Raw genomic sequence first — 21,590 nt, 5'->3', positions numbered from 1 at the left:
TATACATGTATGTAGGAGTATAAAGAGGACCTGTCATGGCTCTATACATGTATGTAGGAGTATAAAGAGGACCTGTCATGGCATTATACGTGTATATAGAAGTATAATGAGGACCTGTCATGGCTCTATACATGTATGTAGGAGTATAAAGAGGACCTGTCATGGCTCTATACATGTATAGGAGTATAAAGAGGACCTGTCATGGCATTATACGTGTATATAGAAGTATAATGAGGACCTGTCATGGCTCTATACATGTATGTAGGAGTATAAAGAGGACCTGTCATGGCTCTATCCTAGTGATTAGGAACAGAGATCTCTCTCCTCCTCCAGTCAGTCCCACCCCCCCCCCCCAGTTAGAAACACCTCCCAGGGAACACATTTAACCCCTTCCCTGACAGTGACATTTACACATTAATCAGTGCATTTTAATAGCACAGATCGCTGTATAAATGTGAATTGTCCCAAAAATGTGTCAAAAGTTTCTGACCTGTCCACCGCAATGTCGCAGTCTCACAAAAAAAAAAAAAAACAGATCACTGCCATTACTAGTAAAAAAAAATAATAATAATAAAAATGCTTGAAGTGCATAATTTCTATTATTACATTGTTATACAAAATAGTTCAACTCACCATATTGCAGAATCAGTAGGAGCCCCGAGCGTGTCACTTGCCAACGTGACCTGCCTTCAGATGCGGATTGTCACTTGCCGCGTCACCAGATGCGGGTTGTCACCTGCCACACATTGCAGATTGTTACTTGCCACAATGTCACACATTGAGGATTGTCACTTGCCACCTGCCACACAATGCAGATTGTCACTTGCCACAACGCCACCTGTCACACATTGTCACTTGCCACAACGTCACCTGCCACACGTAGCAGATTGTCACTTTCCACATCACCTGCCACACATTGCGGATTGCCACTTGCTGTGTCCCAGAGTAAAGGCAGGCAGCAGAGAGATAATGTAATCTCTCTGCTGCCCGCACAGTGGGGACGGAACTGCAATGATGCAGATGATGTCATGTCTCTGCTCCCCCGCCCGCTGATTGGCAAGCAAGCCCACTCACCTGCTGACTGTCCTGCCCGCTGACTGTTCTCCTGTTCTGCCCGCAATGCCCAGGTGAATGGAGCGTGCTGGCAGAACAGGTGGAGCGGGCTGGCTGGCGGGTGGGCGTCAATTTGCCTCACAGTGCAGCGTGGAGCGGGCAGAACGGATTGGCAACAGTTTGTCTCACAGTGCAGCGGGGAGTGGAGTGGGCTGGCGGAAATTTGCCCCTCAGTGCAGGCAGGGCCGGTGCTAGGTAATTTGGCGCCCTAGGCAAGACCAGCTACGTGCGACGAGAAAATGTCCCTGTGTCCATCATATGTAATGTGCACCAGTAAATTTAAGGGGGTGGGGTGGTATGAAGATTACAGGGGGTGGTAGGAAGATGACAGGGGTGGGTGGTAGGGAGCTGACAGGGGTGGGTGGTAGGAAGCTGACAAAGGTGGGTAGCAGGAAGAAGACAGGGAGGATGGAGATGACAGGGGTGGGTGATAGGAAGCTGACATGGGTGGGTGGTAGGAAGCTGACAAAGGTGGGTGGCAGGAAGAAGACAGGGAGGATGGAGATGACAGGGGTGGGTGGTAGGAAGCTGACAGGGGTGGGTGGTAGGAAGCTGACAGTGGTGGGTGGTAGGAAGCTGACAGGGGCGGGTGGAAGGAAGCTGACAGGGAGGATGGAGATGACAGGGGTGGGTGGTAGGAAGCTGACAGGGGTGGGTGGTAGGAAGCTGACAGGGAGGATGGAGATGACAGGGGTGGGTGGTAGGAATATGACAGTGAGGATGGAGATGACAGGGGTGGGTGGTAGGAAGCTGACAGGGAGGATGGAGATGACAGGGGTGGGTGGTAGTAAGATGACAGGGAGGATGAAGATGACAGGGGTGGGTGGTAGGGAGGATGGAGATGACAGGGGTGGGTGGTGGGAAGCTGACAGGGAGGATGGAGATGACAGGGGTGGGTGGTAGGAAGCTGACAGGGAGGATGGAGTTGACAGGGGTGGGTGGTAGGAAGATGACAGGGAGGATGGAGATGACAGGGGTGGATGGTAGGAATATGACAGGGAGGATGGAGATGACAGGGGTGGGTGGTAGGAAGCTGACAGGGAGGATGGAGATGACAGGGGTGGGTGGTAGTAAGATGACAGGGGTGGGTGGTAGGGAGGATGGAGATGACAGGGGTGGGTGGTAGGAAGCTGACAGGGAGGATGGAGATGACAGGGGTGGGTGGTAGGGAGGTGACAGGGAGGATGGAGATGACAGGGGTGGGTGGTAGGAAGCTGACAGGGAGGATGGAGATGACAGGGGTGGGTGGTAGGAAGCTGACAGGGAGGATGGAGATGACAGGGGTGGGTGGTAGTAAGATGACAGGGAGGATGAAGATGACAGGGGTGGGTGGTAGGGAGGATGGAGATGACAGGGGTGGGTGTTAGGAAGCTGACAGGGAGGATGGAGATGACAGTGGTGGGTGGTAGGGAGGTGACAGGGAGGATGAAGATGACAGGGGTGGGTGCAGGAAGCTGACAGGAAGGATGGAGATGACAGGGGGTGATAATATGTATGACAGGCCGAAGTAGGATGGTGGGATCATCGTGCTCCTCGTCATCCCCCTGTTTCTGGCATCCCACTGGGATGCCAGGAACAGGGGGATGACGAGAAGCATGATGATGACAGGAGACAGTAGGTGGCATCACAGCATTAGGGCTGTGTGTAAGGTCATCACAAGCAGTGTCAGGCAGCGGACCATCATGCACAGTACCTCGCCGATGATCGTGCTGCTCTGGCAGGTCTCCGTCTTCTAAGTTCTACACTATGGCCGGTGATCTGCCAAGCTTGTTCCAGCTATGGTATTTGTTCCTCTTAACAGCTGATGATCAGCTGTTACGTTCGGCTATTTCCGTAGCCTGCTACTGCGCATGCCCGGAGTCTGCGCAGTCGGTTGTGGAACTTCTCGGGTGCTCGCTGACTGGTGCCCTGGATGGGCCACTCTATTGTCAGTCAGTGAGCTCCTCCTGCTCCATCAGCCCCATAGAGCCGCACACAGCCCCCCCCTCTCCGATGCCCAGGGATCCCGCATGCCGCGGACACAAAAAGCGTAGGCTTAGTGGGGTGACATCACCCTTCCTGCAATATGTCTGACGGGGAAAGCATGTAGAAGGGGATGGTAGGTGTTGTGTAGGACGGCGGTGTGCTCAGTCCATACAGAGGGGGATCCTCTCTCCTCGCCCATCTCACAACAGACGCCCCTTCTCTCTGATCTGCATCCTGATCTGCCGAGCTGTTGTTCTCTTAACAGCTGACGATCAGCTGTTTCGTTCGGCTATTTCCGTAGCCTGCCCATAGCCTATTACTGCGCATGCCCGGAGTCTGCGCAGTTGGGTGTGGAACTTCCCATATGGTGGAACAAGGATGTTAAGTCACCGGCATCCATCCTGGAGTAGGTCAAGGAGCTGCTCAGCATTACCCGCGCTCTGCACATGGTACAGTTGGTAGGAGATTCGCAGAGCGCGGCAGAAGGGGAGGAGCCAGGGCAGGGGAGCACACCACCTACTGACCAAACAATTGGATGATCGAGGTTGTGACAACCTCCCAGCGCCGCCTCTTCTTCCTCCACAGGACTGCGCGGCAGCAAGGCTTACAATTATTTATGTCACAAACACATTAAATGCAGGGGGAGTGGAGCGGGCGGAACGGCATGGCGGGGCTCTTCATCCTCACCGGGCCCCACTCGGCTGCGGGCCCCATAGCGCCCGCGTGGGTCGCTATGGCGGTAGTTCCGCCACTGATTGGGGGGGTCAGGGGGATCCGAAAACTAGTCAGTATCTAGTGTGACCACCATTTGCCTCACACAGTGCAGCACATCTCCTTCGCAATGAGTTGATCAGGTTGTTGATTGTGGCCTGTGGAATGTTGGTCCATTCCTCTTCAATGGCTGTGCAAAGTTGCTGGATATTGGCAGGAACTAGAACACACGGTAGTATACGCCGATCCAGAGCATCCCAAACATGCTCAATGGGTGACATGTCCGATGAGTATGCTGGCCATGCAAGAACTGGGATGTTTTCAGCTTCCAGGAATTGTGTACAGATCCTTGTAACATGGGGCGTGCATTATCATGCTACAATAAGGTGACCAGATTTTTAAAATGAAATCCGGGGACATATTTTTTTTTACTAGTAATGGCGGCAATCTGTGACTCTCTCAGCCTGTCAAGTCTCACTCTCCGGGCCCTGGCTACTACTGGGTGGGGTGCGGAGGAAGATCACTCCACCAGGGAAGGCAAGGAGATAAACAGGCAGGCGGCTGGCCGGGGCTTGAGCCAAGGCAGAAGAACATGCAAGCGGAGCTGGGTGGACATGCACCCGAAACTGAAGAAATATCCCCTCCATTCTGACCAGCACATGATCATCAGAAAGGGGCACAGATAATGGAAAGAAATACACCCCCTAAGCCACTAGGCGCGGCAGAGCGGGGGTGTGTAATTCCATTTTTTTTTATTCTGCGCTGACTGGCCCAGATTCAGGTACGACTTGCGCGGGAGCAAGTGTGATTTGCGCCGCGCAAGTATGGATTTGCTCCCAGGAAAATTTGCGGGTGACCCAGAAAGCAAGCTAAGCCTGAAATGTGCCATTTTTGCACGGAGGCAGTTTCTCTGCCCCGGCGCAATTAAGGGGCAATTTTGCTCAGGGAGCAACTTGCGCTCTCATGGTTTTCCCTCAGCAAATATGCAAATGAGGAACTGCCACTGATTCATAAACTTGCGCGTGTGAGGAGCATTTTGCTCCCAAAGCGCGCAAGCTGTTTGGCCGGGGCAAATTTGCACTTTATAAAAGCAGGGGCAAGTTAGCAACAGATGGCCACAGGTCAGCTGGAGAGCAACTACAGCAGCACCAAGACGGACGAGCTGAACAAGCAGAGCACCCACACTTTCTGGATCTCACATCTGTGTGCCAACATGCCAGGGGCAGCTACAAAATAAAAAAAAGCTCATAAGCTGAGCATCAATAAAAAAAAAAACTCAAAATCTGAGCATAACCAAAAAACAAGCTCATAATCTGAGCCACAAAAAAAAAAAAAAATGGTCATAAATTATTTTTTTCTTTTGGACATCCTTGGCCCAAGGGTGCCCCGGCTCTGGCTCCTCAGATGCCGTGGTGGAGCATGGGGTGGGGATGGAAGGGGGGGGGAGCATCAACCCCTACTTCATCTCTCCTGGCAGGTGGTGCCTGCAAGCCCTCCATGGCGTTGGCCAGGCGGTTGAGGACGGTGTTGGTCTGTCCCAACATCCTCATCTGCCATGTGGTGGTGATCCTCAACTGCCGTCGGGTAAGTCTCCCCTCCTCCCGCACAGCAGCAGTGTTGGCCTCCACCGCACCTGCCAACCTGCTCACCTCCAAAGTTAATAATGCAGTGGCATCCTGCTGTTCAACCAGACAGGTCACAATGGCTGCGCAGTTGCCACTAACATCTTCCAGGGTCTCATTCTGTCGGTCCCCCCGGTCAGCATGGTGGGTGAGGGCCTGCTGGACAGAGGAGGAGGAGGATGCCAGGCTGTCCGCCACCCGCCTCAGGTCTCCCACCATCTCCCCTATATGGTGGGTCTGCCGGGCCTGCTCCTCCTGCAGACCCTCACGGAGGCTGGAGGGTACACCCCTAGTTTTAGAAAGAGCCTTCCTTGGAGGAGAGGCTGGGGCACGAACTGAGGGAGCAGAAGGGGAGGGGGTCACACAGGAGGGAGTGACACTGGAGGGGGGGACACTGGAGGGAGGGACACTGGAGGGGCTTACCCTGGAGGGGGATGATGTTATGGTCGGGGGGGTGGTGGGTCGGTCAGGGATGGTGGGATCCTCCTGGAGGGACACTGCTTCCTCCAGATTGAGGATAATGGACTCCTCCACCACTTCCTCCTCCCTAGATGGACTCTGGCCGAAATCCTCCTCCACCAACATGCCCAGGATCTGCAGAGGGCCTGACTGCACCCCATGATGTTCTGGGGATGGCGTGGGTCGCCCTACAGCCGACGACGGCCCAGCCTCATCATCAACATCTGTGGATGACACAAAACAAAAATGTTGCTGGAGCAACACACTTATCATATGTTCCCTTCTACCCCCTCCCATGATACACAGCAGATATGAGAAACAAAAACGTGTTACATGTTCCCTTCTACCCCCTCCCATGATACACAGCAGATATGAGAAACAAAAACTTGTTACATGTTCCCTTCTACCCCCTCCCATGATACACAGCAGATATGAGAAACAAAAACTTGTTACATGTTCCCTTCTACCCCCTCATATGTTCACTTCTACCCCCTCCCATGATACACAGCAGATATGAGAAACAAAAACTTGTTACATGTTCCCTTCTACCCCCTCATATGTTCACTTCTACCCCCTCCCATGATACACAGCAGATATGAGAAACAAAAAACTTACCAGTCCCCAAGTCCCCAACAGTGGAGTCATAGCCTGGCAGTCCCTCCACCTGCTCCAGCGCTAGACTCTGAGAGATGACCTCCTCCTCCGGATTGAGTCGCACAGAACAGGCTGGTCCTCCTCCGGTGCCCCTGCTGTGCTTTTTAATGAGGACAATTTTGTCCCGGACGGGACGCCGCATGTCCGTGAACTTTTTCTGGATGTCCATCCAAGTCCGGTCCTCAAAGCCCAGGACATTGATGTCTAAGGTTATCGCCTCAAATATTGCCCTCCTTTGGGCTACGGTAGTATTTTGGCGTTCAGCGCCATACAGAACAGCAGTATGGCGCGTCAGTGCCGCCAGCATGATCTCCATCTCCGCTGCCACAAAATTAGCCTTCCTCTTTTTTTTTGGGCCGGGAGGTGCCATCTCGCAGCAAAGGGCAAAATTACCTTGCTCAGGGGGGGGGGGGTGGAACAAGCAGGATGTAATTTTGCACAGGACCTGCGCAGGTCTGCCCCTATTTATTTGCTCAGTGCAAGCAGGTGGGCAAAATTTGCCCTGAAAATAGGCGCAAACCACTGCTGAGTGGAAAAAAGATCATTTGCATAGGGCACACCCACTTTCACTTGCGCTGCCTTAGGCCCTGATTTTTGCCTTACAAAGGAGCAAGTTAGCAGACAAAAGGAATCCTGAATCAGGTGGCAATCTTTCCAATTTGCCCCAGCGCAGAGCAAATCAGCTGCTCTTCACATGTGCAACTAATGGGCAAATCTACCTGAATCTGGGCCACTGTCTTTTCAAATTCAATCCGGGGACAAAACTGGGGACAGACTTTGTCTGGGGACAGTGTCCTCATTCCGAGGACTGTGCCCGGAAACCGGGCATGTCTGGTCACCATATGCTACAACATGAGGTGATGGTCGTGGATGAATGGCACAACAATGGGCCTCAGGATCTCATCACGGTATCTCTGTGCATTCAAAATGCCACCAATAAAATGCACCTGTGTTTGTTGTCCATAGCATATGCCTGCCCATACCATAACCCCACCGCCACCATGGCCCACTCGATCAACAACGTTGACATAAGCAAACGGCTTACCCACACAATGCCATACACACTGTCTGCTATCTGCCCTGTAAAAACCGGCATTTGCCCACTCAAGCCAGTTACGACGACGAACTGCAGTCAGGTCGATGAGGATGACGAACATGAAGACGGTTTTAACACTTTTCGCAGAAGTTCTTTGGTTATGCAAACCGATTGTTGCAGCAGCTGTCCGGATGGCTGGCCTCAGACGATCTTGGAGGTGAAGATGCTGGATGTGAAGGTCCTGGGCTGGTATGTTTACACATGGTCTGCGGTTGTGAGGCCGATTGGATGTACTGCTAAATTCTCTGAAACGCCTTAGGAGACTGCTTATGGTAGAGAAATGAACATAAACCGCTTTTTGGTAAAGGAGTGCAAACATCTTTCAAGTTTTAAATGATGTCTGGGTCTCCCATTTGGGGACATCTTTAACTTACTGTTTACTTCTTGACTAGATATTAAGAGGAAATAAGAGCACATGTATCAATAAAGCCTGACAGAGTTTCAAACTCTCCCACTCTATCCAAGACATAAAAAAAAAATTTTTGGCTGGTGCTGGACTTCAGGATAATTTAAGATCAGAAATAAATAAATAAAATCTACAGTAGTCATCCAAACTAGACATTTATAGCTGGATTCAGGTAGGCGGGCGCATCCTTGCGGCGGCGTAGCGTATCGTATTTACACTACGCCTCCGTAAGTAAGCAAGGCAAGTACGGTATTCACAAAGTACTTGCCTGCTAAGTTACGGCGGCGTAGCGTAAATGCGGCGGGCGTAAGCGCGCCTTATTCAAATTAGGCTGAGGGGGTGTGTTTTATGTCAATATGGGTTTACCTGACGTGATTGAGGTTTTTTAAGAACGGCGCATGCGCCGTCCGTGTACATATCCCAGTGTGCATTGCAGCAAAGTACGCCACAAGGACCTATTGGTTTCAACGTGGACGTAAATTACGTCCAGCCCTATTCACGGACGACTTACGCAAATGACGTAACATTTTCAAATTTAGACGCGGGAATGACGGCCATACTTAACATTACTAGTCCAGCTATTTCATGGAATAACTATACGCCTGAAAATGCCTTACGTAAATGGCATATCTGTACTGCGTAGGCCGGGCGTACGTTCGTGGATCGGCGTATCTAGTGATTTACATATTCTACGTCCACCGCAATGGAAGCGCCACCTAGCGGCCAGCATAAAAATTACACTTTAAGATACGACGGTGTAAGACACTTACGCCGCTCGTATCTTAGCCTAATTTAAGCGTATCTGGTTACCAGAATACGCTTAAATTTGCGTCTGCGCAGATTCAGACTTAGGCTGGCGTATCTACTGATAGGCCAGCCTAAGTCTTTCTGAATCTGCCTATTAATCTCTCAGATAAAACCACCCACCACATTATAACAACAATAATAACAATAATTGCACAAGTGCAAGCCCTAGTCTGTCAGTGTGTCAATCCTGCTGTATGCAGAAAGTTCACAAAGTTATTTAATTGCCTTATTTGCTGGTAATCTATTAAAGCATCTACCTATTTAATTTTCCAATTGTAGAAGGATCTTTATAGAAGTACCTGGGATTAAAGCTATTGAAGATGTGAAAGTCAGCCTGCGATGTAAATATGTCGCAGCTTGTCATAACATTTAAGGGAACAACATGGCATATTTTGACAGCAGCGCCAGCTATAAATGAAAGTACATATAGTGGAGAGACGTGTATAACTGATTGGTGACAGGCAGAAGAAAAAGAAAATTGGCTTGAGGTATCCCACTGATACTGATGAGTCCTTTCATGATGGGATTTTATTTTTGATAGAACATAGTATAAAGTTTCAAAGTTCCCAAAGTTGGAAAAATAGCAGTGGAGATCAAGTTTATCCAAACATAGGACAAGTTATATTCGATTACATTTTAGTTTTTATTGATTGGAAATAGAAGGCTACCAAAACCTGAAACTTACATATTTAATGATTATTTTTAAAATTTACAAGATGCTATGTCATTGGAGACCATCTCTAATAACATTTTCTGGAGACCTGCAATTTGGGGCAATTCTTTTTTGCCATGCTCACCCTGTATTAGTTAGCTGGCTTGACCTGCGTTAGATCATTCACTTTACAAAGGATCCTTCAAGTTTCAGAAGCTCATGGTTTGTCACCTTTGAACATGAGTACTAAAAGATATATTTTCATGGAGTTTTAATTTACTTAACTTTTATTTATCAGTACTTTTATTTATCAGTGTCTACCATGCACAGCGATTCTGAGTCCTCCAGTTTTAATAAATCTCCCCCATTATAAAATTGCTGGTAGTCTATAGTGCACTTCTTGCCTCACTTCCTTCTTCTGGTCCTTCTCTTGCGCGGCGGGCCAAGATGGTGAACGTCCCTTAAAACCTGCAGAACTTACTGCAAGAAATGTGGGAAGCATCAGCCTCATAAGGTGACCCAGTACAAGAAGGGGAAAGACTCCCTCTACGCCCAGAGAAAGAGGCGATACGACCGTAAGCAGAGCGGTTATGATGGGCAGACCAAGCCAATCTTCAGTAAAAAGGCCAAGACCACCAAGAAGATTGTGCTGAGGCTGGAGAGTGTCGACTCCAACTGCCGATCAAAGCGGATGTTGGCTATAAAGAGATGTAAGCACTTTGAACTTGGAGGCGACAAGAAGAGAAAGAGTCAAGTCATCAGTTCTAAGCTGCCGCATTACTTTTGAAAACAAAATAAATTATTCAAAATTCAAAAAAATGTATAAATAAATAAATCTCCCCCAATGTATCACTCCTTGAGCTGCTCAGGTTAAATTTGCTTGATAAAAAACACCTTGTTTCTTTAATTAGAGGGTGTATTATTCTTATTTTGTTGTGTATTTTGGGTAATTTAGTTTATTTAATTTGATGTTCTTTATGTTTTTTTTTGTGTTTCGACCAATAATTGTATACTGTCACTTTACATTTTTCATTTACATTTTTCTTTTTTACTGTGTGATTTTGCCTGTTCTGTATATATGTGCCCGCCGTGGAAAAGTGCCCGCGCATGCGCAGAGCGGAAGGGCACTCCAGCCGAGTTGCCGATCAGCTGGAGTGATGTCCCATAAGGCATGGGTGAGTGCTAAATTAGTGGCAGTGGTACCAGTGGCAGTGGTACCAGTGGCAGTGTTAATTAACCCCTTCATGGTGCAGCATGAAGGGGTTAATAAACACTGGTATCACTGCCATTAATGCAGCACAAAGGGGTTAATTACTTGCCATTGGTCACAAAATCGTCAGTGACCAATGGCAATACATTAACCTCCTCCATGCTACATTTTACAAATAGAATTGTAGATTAATTAACCACTTCAGCTCTGGAAGGTTTACCCCCCTTCATGACCATGTCCTTTTTTGCAATGCGGCAACTTTAACTGACAATTTTGCCATTATGCAACTCTGTACCAAAATAAAATGTAAAATAAAATGTAAAAAGACAGACAACTTTAAAAAAAAAAAAAAAATACATTTTTTACTTTCTTCTTTAAAACATATCCAATAATAATAATAAAAAAAATCGAATCTGGTATTCTTTATCAGTTTAGGCCAATATATATTCTGCTACATGTTTTTGGTAAAAAAAATAATAAGCATATATTGACTGGTTTGCTCAAAATTTATAGCATCTACAATCTATGGGATATATTTCTGTATTTTTTTTTATTTTTTTTACTAGTAATGGTGGCGATCAGTGACTTTTAGTGGGAGTGCGGTATTGTGGAGGACAAATTGGACAATAAGTGACACTTTTAAAACTTTTTGGGAAATCAGTGACACTGATGCAGTGATAAAACATAGGGAAGGGGTTAACAGGGGTAATCAAAGGGTTAAATATGTGCCTAAAATGTGCTTTCTCACTGTGGGGGAGGTGCTTGTACTAAGGGAAGGCATTGATTCATATTCCTGCTTTGCAGAAACAGAGGGTTACTACCTTCCCTACTGACAGAATGGCAGTCTGCCTTGTTTACATAGGTAGACCACCATTCTGCTTCTGTCCCGTGCAAGCTGGTACTTATACTGGCTGTTATTATTATGGAAATGAACTCTGATGTAAAAACGTGGATCCTGATGTAGAGGGGGCCCTTGATGTAAGGGGGGCACACTGCTGATGTGAAGGAAATGCTGATGTAAAGGAGGACGTCCGATGCTAAGTAGGAGCTCCAGATGTATAGAGGGATTCCAGATGTGAAGGGGAGACTCCAGATGTAAATGGGGACATCTGATATAAAAGGGGATTAAATATACTTTGTTTAGTACTGGCAACAAAGTATTCCTCAGCCCCTGACTGTATCTGAGTGTATACATGGCAGGATTTTTTAAATGAAATGTAGGTTTAGGTTAGTGAGTCTTATTGTTTCATTTTTTTTTGTGTTTTAATTTATATGGATGACGAAAGTGGCAGGTAGAGGTTGGGAGGAGGCAGGCAAAAAGAAGAGTAGGAGAGGAACTGAATCACCCTACCATGAGCCTCTGGGTTGTACCTGCCCCCTGGGCCAAAAGTTGCCAGCCAGCCCCTGGCGGCCATATTGCTGAAGCTGTGGTTCTAGATTGTGCCCATAAAGGAATCCATCAGCAAAAAGTATTGCCAAAGAGCTTTTTTTTGTAATGTTTATTCGCATAGTTATTCCACAGGATATTATGACAGTACAAGGCACACCTTTTATATCAAAGAGTTGTGTATATTGCTGAAAATCACCCGATCGTACATTTCTTTGTATCACTCCCAAACCGATGGTCTGGTAAAAAGGTATTTATTACTATAAAGGGAATGCCTAGATGGGTAGAGGATACTGATCGAAATTTCATGTTTGCCATATGGGAGGTACCGCAAGCCACTGTAGGTTTTTCTCCTATTGATTTGATGCACAGCTGACATCGCTAAAGAAACTTGGAAGCAAGAGGCAACCCCTTTCATAAATATGGTAGAGCACATCACCCAAATGCAACACAAAATGGAGAAGGATATGCCCAATTACAACAGGCCCAACAGACTTCATCTTGGGCGTATAACCACCTTTAGCCATGGCAATAGAGTACTTATTTTAATCCCAGCAGGTGTAAGTAAATTTGTGGCAAAATGGCAAGGTCCTTCTGGAATTGCAAAGCTGGCTGAGGAGGTAAATTAAAGAAAACCCTACCAAATGTTTCATGTCAATTTAATCAAGCCCTGAAAGGAAAGAGAATTTCCCAAAACCCCTTACCCATGGCAAGGGCAGGACCAACAATGGTGCCTGAGTTAAAAAAGGTCAGTTAGTCAATAACAGTGGTCTAAAGAATTTGTACCACATAACATGAAGTTTTTGTTAGACATACTGTACCTGACCTAATAAATTCTACCTCTCTGGAGAACCAATATATATTTACAACAATATGCCTTATTTGTAATATAGTAGTCCGATAGAAAATGTAATATTGTTGAGTAGTAGATAGCGATCCTTTACTGTAAATGCAACAGATGCTATTGCAAAGTGTCAAATATAAACATACAAAAAAATATTGAAAAAATTGATATATACAAACAGACAGGCGTATAGTAGAATGTGCACATATAAAAACTAATTAAGGAAATAAGGCATAACCTAGGTATCTGCAGTTTCTTTATTAAAAATAAAAATTTTCTACCATGAAGAAATAGACTTCCAGGAAATATAATTATTATCGTTATATTCCTGGATAATGTTCACACTTTCGTAAAAGAAAGTTAGCACCTTATGCATACCGTATAAATTAAGTCAGTAGATGGTATTCCAATCTAGGCTCTGGAGGAGGAAGTGTGACAGAGAAAACAACGTATGAGCAGTGAAACTCTCTGCTTCCATAGCAACCAAATGTTGTTCATTACGGAAACAGAATTTCATTTTTTTTTTTTTGTAACATCCCTGTCGTCACACTTATAAGCCCACATAGCTCAACCAGTATGAGATACATGTGCAGTACTATATTTGGAAATATACATTTATATATAGCTTAGACTGTCAAATCCTATGTGAATTCTGTTAGAATTCTATTCTAATTCTAAATATCCAACATATTTCACCCCAGTCAACTGGCATGTGGTCTTGCATTTGGCTGGTCGTGTGTTTTGGGTAGATATTGATATAGTTTAAGTAGTATTAAATCTGCAGCATTTTTTTGAAAAATAAAACATAAAATAAACACTCCCCAGTAAACTATTTGTTAAAAATCTTACCCCAGCCCTTACATTTTACAACTTTCAACACTGCCAGTTTATGCTCAATCAGTACTGCTTCACTGAACTTCACAGGAGAGAGTTAACAGTGGGTCGTGTAGTCTCCAGCCAGTCTGTTAGCTTGGAGGAAGAGAAAGGAGTAAGGGCTCATTTACACTTGCTTGGGCTTCAGCAAAGCTTCAATAAGGCTTCGGACAGACTTTGTTAAAGCTCTCTATATGCTAGTCAAAGCCCCTGTCACTAAATAAAATGGTTAGCTTATGTAACAGGCGCTCCCCGCCGCCTCCTCTTCCCCGTAGTGCGTTCGGCGCTGGAATGCATTAGGGTGACCGCACAATGACTTCATCGCCCAGCGCCGCATGCGTTCCACCATGGAACACGGAAGTGCGCCGTGAATCGGCGCTTTTCTTGAATCAGTGCTTATGCACTACAGCTGCTACCTGCCTATAAAGGCATTCTCTTTCAATACAAGCCCTGTTCTAATATTGTCAGCCGTACCGGCCACGCTACAAAACAGGCAACATTATGGCCAGCTAGCAAAGACCTTCACTGCGTCCAACCTGCCATCAATGCAGACAACCTGGGAGTTCTTCCTTGCTGATGCCCTACACTACGGAGTTCCTTGCTGCTAAACACTGAAGCCCTGCAAACGGATAAGCAGCAATTGTGTCACTTGTAGTTCTATAGACAGATCTGCTGCATACTTTCCATCTAAAACAATTGCTGTTATTTATTATGGCTTGTGGCTATTAACATACTACTTGGGATTGACTGTTGTGCCTATGAATGTTTGCTAAGGAATATCTTAAAGGGACATCTACACTCAAATTACCTGAGCTATATTCGCCTCTTATATGCAACTATTAGTTGTCTCTACAACTCCTATTTACTACGGGTACTCTCAAATTACCTGAGCTATATTTGTCTCTCATATGCAACTATTAGTTGTCTCTACAACTCCTATTTACTACGGGTACTCTCAAATTACCTAAGCTATATTTGCCTCTCATATGCAACTATTAGTTGTCTCTACAACTCCTATTTACTACGAGCTTGACATACGTGTTATTTGCTTATGGGCCTTGCCCTAACTTGCGAAACATGTTCACCTAAACTTTTCTATGCTAATGGTTGACGTATTTCATACCTTCTCCCTTTAGTGACCTAATGCACGACGCTATGTAATACTAATAATCACTTGCATACAGTTGTGCATTTGAACCTTCAAGTGTATACTATAATTTTAAATGCTAAGGTCTGGTCACATGTTGTAATTCGTCCATCCTTAGTAGCTCAACGCCTTTCTTTATGTGAGAGAGAGATGATGTAGAGAACCCCTAAACTTCTGTTTGTGTGGCGTGACGCCTGGGGTCTAATACTGAATTCTTACATGGAGAAGAGCATTGAAATCCTTGCTACTGCAGTTGTGGTTCACTCCGTTCACCAGAGCCGTTACAGCTTACAGTCCTGTTTTTGCTTTACTTTGCTTTGCTTCGTTTTCGCTTCAGAAATAATACCCCATGTAGCTTCACTGGTGCTTCGAAGCACCTTCAAAGCCTCCATAGAAGTCTATGGCAAAGCTTGTTTGAAGCCTCACCGAAGCTCCACCGAAGCCAGACGAAGCCCCACTGAAGCCCCACTGAAGCCCCACCGAAGCCCCATCGAAGCCCCACCAAAGCCTCATCGAAGCACCAAGCAAAAGCAGGTGTAAACAAGACTGTAAGCTAACCATTTTTTTTAGTCACAGGAGTTTTGACTGGCGTTCAGAGAGTTTTAACAAAGCGTGTCCGAAGCCATGTTTTGAAGCAAGTGTAAACTAGCCCTAAGAGAGTATCTTGCCATCCTAGGCTATGAGGCCGTGTGTTTCTATTGAGGCGCACAGTGTAGCACGTCAACTCTGAAAGAGGAAATCTGGGACAGCAGTTATGGCACCAGTTTAGACTGGAACATGGGCAAGAATTAAAAAAATAACGAAGCTGCTTACCCAGTAAGTAATGAAATCATTTACTGAAAATGCTTAAAATTACTTGTTATAATAGTACAAGCTCACCACTCATAGATTACTCCATTTTTGAGTATTAGTTTTATTTTTTGTTCAAGCAAAAGGCTGAGTGCCAGTCTATGCAATTGTCATTTCCCATTGTGTGAGCTTGATAAAAAATAATAATAATAATAAAAAAACAGTCTTAAAACAAAAAATTTTTTCCATCAGGATTAAATGAACAAAAGCTACATGTTTGTTAATTGACAGCGTTTCCCTTTTGCAGCAGCCAGGACACAGGTTTGCTTATCAGCTCTGAGCCCAGTAGGGGAAATGTTAGTCTTTAGTAAGGTCCTACAGCTTGACACTGAACTGACAGTTTTGTTCTGACCGGAACAAAATGCAAACAAATAACAGCTACTGAGCTTACAGAATTACAAACTATGACGGACACATTTGACAGGTCCTTGAAACCACAAATTCTAGGACCTGAGTTAAGTAGCTAATAAACAAACACTAAAGGCAGTTCCCTTTATTAAGCCTAGTACACATGGGCCGAACGTCGGGCGGGATCAGCAGGTACAATAGAAACCAGACAACATTCGGTCTGTGCGTATGGCCATGGCTGAAAAAGGTCTGTGACCGGCTCTTGGTCAGCGCTCCCAGCCAATGAGTGTTCTGACAGCACAGCAGGGAAGATTGCTGTACTATCCTCAAATTGTCAGTACAGTGACTCTGACCTGAGCTGTCAGTTTTTTTTTCTTTCAACCCTATTCAATATTAGTAGTAGTGTGTACGAAACTTCTTAATTCTCCCCATGCAATAATTATCCCCATGCAATAAACAGTGCAATATACAGTGCCTTTAACCTCCCAGGCGGTATGATTCTGTCTGGAATTACGTACCAAAAGCGGTACAATTATTTGCAAGGAAATTTGGTGATTTGTACTGTAGGCCTGTAATTCTTAGGAATAACTCACTTAAATCTGACCAAACAAGAATCTAATAGGCATCCCGGGTATGACATTTTTTTAAAAACAAAATTATAAATTATAATATAATAAATAATTATAAATAATTATAACAAATAACAATATAATTCTAATAAAAATTATTCAATAATGTAATCAAATCAAAATCACTGAAATTTTCTCAGTTGCAAAATTGTCGCTGTCATTATTATTTTTTTTTTATGACGAATTTTCCCACAAATCGCTATCGCACAATTCTACAAGTGATTATAATTTATTATCGCTGTTTTTTAGCTGATCTAAAACCATTTTTGACATAAAGGGACACTTTTGGTTGCTATGGACAATCTACAGTTTGCAGGGAGAAAGAACAGTTTTTATTATATAAAATGACATGTAGGACACTGGGCAGACCACTAGGGACAAGGGGTGTGTGTTTTTTTTACATACAGTACTGTAATCTATAAGATTACAGTATACTGTATGTACTGTGTTTGTTTACCTTTTTGAATTTGGCGCCAATCTCCGCTCCCGTGCGTCGTAATGTCGCAGGGAACGGAGATCGGCGGCACAGAAGGACGCTGTGTGAATCGAGCGAGGTCCCGCTCGCTCACACAGCGCGGTGACATCGCTGGATCCAGGACAAGGTAAGCCAGCGCACGCTGCAGGCTCTGCATATCTACCCTGAGCGTGACTCGGGGATACCGATTATAGCAGAAAAAAATCAACCCCGAGTCACGCTCGGGGATACCGCCAGGGGGGTTAAAAAGTATTTATACCACTTGAAATTTTCCACATCATGTTACAACCAAAAACGTAAATGTAATTAATCAGGATTTTATGTGATAGACCAACACAAAGTGGCACATAGTTATAAAGTGGATGGAAAATGATAAATGACTTTCAAAATGTTTTACAAATAAATACCTGAAAAGTGTGGTGTGTATTTGTATTTAGCCTCCTTTACTCCGATACCCCTGACTAAAATCTAATGGATCCAATTGCCTGCAGAAATCACCTAATTAGTAAATACAGGTGAAGCTTGAAAAATTTGAATATCGTGCAAAAGTTAATTTATTTCACTAATGCAACTTAAAAGGTGAAACTAATATATGAGATAGACTCATTACATGCAAAGCAAGATAGTTCAAGCCGTGATTTGTCATAATTGTGATGATTATGGTTTACAGCCCATGAAAACCCCAAATCCACAATCTCAGAAAATTTGAATAATGTGAAAAGGTGTAATATTCTAGGCTCAAAGTATCCCACTCTAATCAGCGAATTAAGCCATAACACCTGCAAAGGGTCCCTGAGCCTTTAAATGGCCTCTAAGTCTGATTCAGTAGGAATCACAATCATGGGAAAGACTGCTGACCTGACAGTTGTGCAGAAAACCATTGATACCCTCCATAAGGAGGGGAAGCCTCAAAGGGTAATTGCAAAAGAAGTTGAATGCTCCCAAAGTGCTGTATCAAAGCACATTAATAGAAAGTTATGTGGAAGGGAAAAGTGTGGAAGAAAAAGGTGCACAAGCAGCAGGGATGATGGCAGCCTGGAGAGGATTGTCAGGAAAAGGCCATTCAAAAGTGTTGGGGACTTTCACAAGGAGTGGACGGAGGCTGGAGTCAGTGCATCAAGAGCCAACACCCAACAAACATGTAGAAGAAGAAGGTGTAGAAGAAGGTTCTCTGGTCAGATGAGACCAAAATTTAACTTTTTCGCCTAAAAGCAAAACGCTATGTGTGGTGGAAAACAAACACTGCGCATAACCCCGAACACACCACCCCCACAGTGAAACATAGTAGTGGCAGCATCATGTTGTTGGAATGCTTTTCTTCAGCAGGTACAGGGCAGCTGTTCAGAGTTGATGGGAAGATGGATGGAGCCAAAAACAGGACATTCTTAGAAGAAAGCCTGTTAGGCCTCATGCACACTGGATGTTTTTTTTTTTTTTTTAGCAGATTCTTTTCATTTTTATATGTAAACATTAAGACATTACAAACAAATTATCCAAACAAAATCACATAAACCAAACAGACACTACATAAAAAAAAAAGAGATAAACCCTCCCCCACCATATTTCTTGGAGTATAAGAAAAAACAAAAGAAAAAACCTTTAATGCTTAGAAGCACTGAGGGTGGCCACTAAATACAACTTTCACAGGAAAAAGGAAAATCCAAAACCATATATATTTACCCATGAATACCTATATTAAGATGGTCACCTACAGCCCAATATTTGATATTACAATATATATAATACAAATTGGTCTATATCGATGCCAGGGACATTAAGCCACTTGACCAAATAGCATCAAACGTATTCATGGCACTCCTTATTAAGGTCTGAAATCCAGTCAGATACAGTCGGCTGATGGGGAGAGGTCCATTTAAGGGCAGTCTGTCTTGGGGGAAACGAAGAGTGCTCACCTAATTGTGTTGCCTATAGAAAAAGTATAAGTAGAGATATCACAGAAGCCCAATAGGCACATAAGTGGTTCAGCCGAGATATTGATATCCATTAGCCCATTTAATGTACCAATCACCTACGCCCAGTATCCCTGGAGTTTAGGACACCGCCAGAGAAGATGTATCAACGTGCCTGTGTTACCACATCTAGCACAGGCTTGCGCAGAGCTCATGCCAATCATATGCAATAATTGAGGCGTTCTATAAGCCCTGTGAACGATAAAGGTCTGGGTCAGTCTGTGTGATAAAGAGATGGATACACGAGGCAGAGACCGGAGAGCATTTTCCCAAACCTCTTCCGGAATGGGACCAAGATCCTGTTCCCATCCGGCTCTAGAAAGAATGGGAAAGTTCAACAAAAACCTATCTAACAGCACCCTATATGTAACAGAGGTTACATATACAAAGACAGGGGTAGGGGAAAAAAGTATTTCAGCGGATGAAAACAGAGCATGCAGAGCATGTGTCAATTGAAGGAATTGATAAAACCAATTTGATTGTAAAGGGAACAAAAGACTTAATAATTCTGTTCTCATACAGCTGAACTAAAGTTTTTATTCCTAATTTTTCCCACCTCCAAAAGCCTCCAAGAACTGAAACTTGGAGGAGTCTATCATTATCCCATATCAGGGTATATCTAGTGGGATATGAAATACCCATAATTTTTTTGACTGTATCCCATATTTAACACATTAACTTGCAGGTAGGCATATCCGTACATTAAACACCCCCTCTTACTCTGTCTAGAACATGTAGTGGTGACCGACCCTTAAATGCATAGGAAAATAATCGCAGAGCAGAAAGGGGTGGTTGTTCAAGCTCCCATCCAGAAAAATGCTGTAGTTGTGATGCAAAGAAATATATCCTTGGGTTAGGAACTGCCAGTCCACCCGCATTTTTGGGATGTTGAAGAGTCTCCAATTTAATACAGGGGTTTTATTCCGCCATATTAAACGCCTAAATATACTATTAAACTTGGTAAAAATACGTAAGGGGATCTAGATTGGAGCATTATATAAAAATACAGAAGCTAAGGCATCCATATCATCTTAATTAGATTAATACGAACTATTAACGAGAGAGGAAGTTCATTTCAGATTTTACTTTGGAATTGGAATCTAGCGAGTAGTGGAAGTATGTTGTCTACAATATACCACTGAGCGGAATCAGAAATAGCTATACCCAAATATTTTATAGCAGACACAACCCTGAGCTGAGAAAGTGAGGATGGTAGTGGGTCCTGGGGAAGTTCTAAGGACATCAACTTCTCCCAATTTATACCTCACACGAAAAACCTACCAAACTCCTTAAGATATTTCATTATTGCTGGTAAAGATGAGCGAATATTGGTCAAAAAAAGAAGATTGTCTGCATATAATATTTTTTCCTCCATGTCTCCCCTAATCAGACAGGTGACATCACATGAAGCCCATATAAGACAAGCCAAAGGGCTCTATAGCTAGGGCAAAGAGCAGGGGGGACAATAGGCACCCCCGCCTAGTGCCCCCGGCAAAGTCTGAAACTAGAAGATTGGAGGCCATTAACCCTAATTGATGCCATAGGAGCTGCATACACCAACTGTACCCATTGGCAAAAATGAGAACCAAGCCCATAGATAAGGCTATTCAACACTATCGACACTGGATGTTTTTGGACATTTTTACAGCTGCTGTTTTTGGCTTCAGACGTTTTTTTCTACAGTCAATAAACTCTCCAACATGTTATCCTAACGCTGGGGCATTTTTTCAGCTGTAAAAATACTCTAACCAGTGGCGGCTGGTGCTCAAAATTATTGGGGGGTGCAAACAAACTGAAAAAAAAAAAACATCAATTGCAGCTACTGTGCCCATCAATTGCCGCCACTGTACCATCAAATGTAGCCACTGTACCCATCAATTGCCACCAATGTGCCATCAAACACAGCTACTGTACCCATCAATTGCCACCACTGAGCCCATCAAATGCTGCCACTTCGCTCATCAATTGCCACCACTGTTCCCATAAAACACTGCCACTGTGCCCATCAATTGCCACTACTGAACCCATTGATTGCTGCCAGTGTGCCCATCAATTGCTGCCACTGTGCCCATCAATTTCTGCCAGTGTGCCTATCAATTACCGCTACTGTGCCCATCAATTGCTGACAATGTGCCCATCAAATGCTGACAATGTGCATTATTCCCCCCCATAACCTCCCCCCTCCCCTTCCCCCTTGCGTTCTTCAGATAGTCTAGACACATGGTCTTTCGGCAGGTTCCTATGACCCTTCCTGGCCTACCTGCTGATTGCACCAAGGTGGCGTACTGTCTGGCGCTCATGCCTACCTCCTTTAGGTGTAAGGAGATGGCTCAGGAGCTCCCTGAAAGTCCAGGTCTCCAACCCCACTTACCC

The 21,590-nt window shown here is 44.8% G+C and overlaps 1 pseudogene; it reads left to right on the top strand.

Moving 5' to 3' along the window:
- Window positions 1-9,891: 9,891 nt before the first annotated feature.
- On the top strand, window positions 9,892-10,272 carry LOC120926283 (annotated as a pseudogene).
- The last annotated feature ends 11,318 nt before the right edge of the window (window positions 10,273-21,590 follow it).

This window comes from Rana temporaria, chromosome 1, assembly GCF_905171775.1.
Source record: "Rana temporaria chromosome 1, aRanTem1.1, whole genome shotgun sequence".
NCBI lineage: Eukaryota > Metazoa > Chordata > Amphibia > Anura > Ranidae > Rana > Rana temporaria.
Note: the sequence above shows the minus strand (reverse complement) of the source record. Positions and strands in the feature narration are given on the sequence as shown.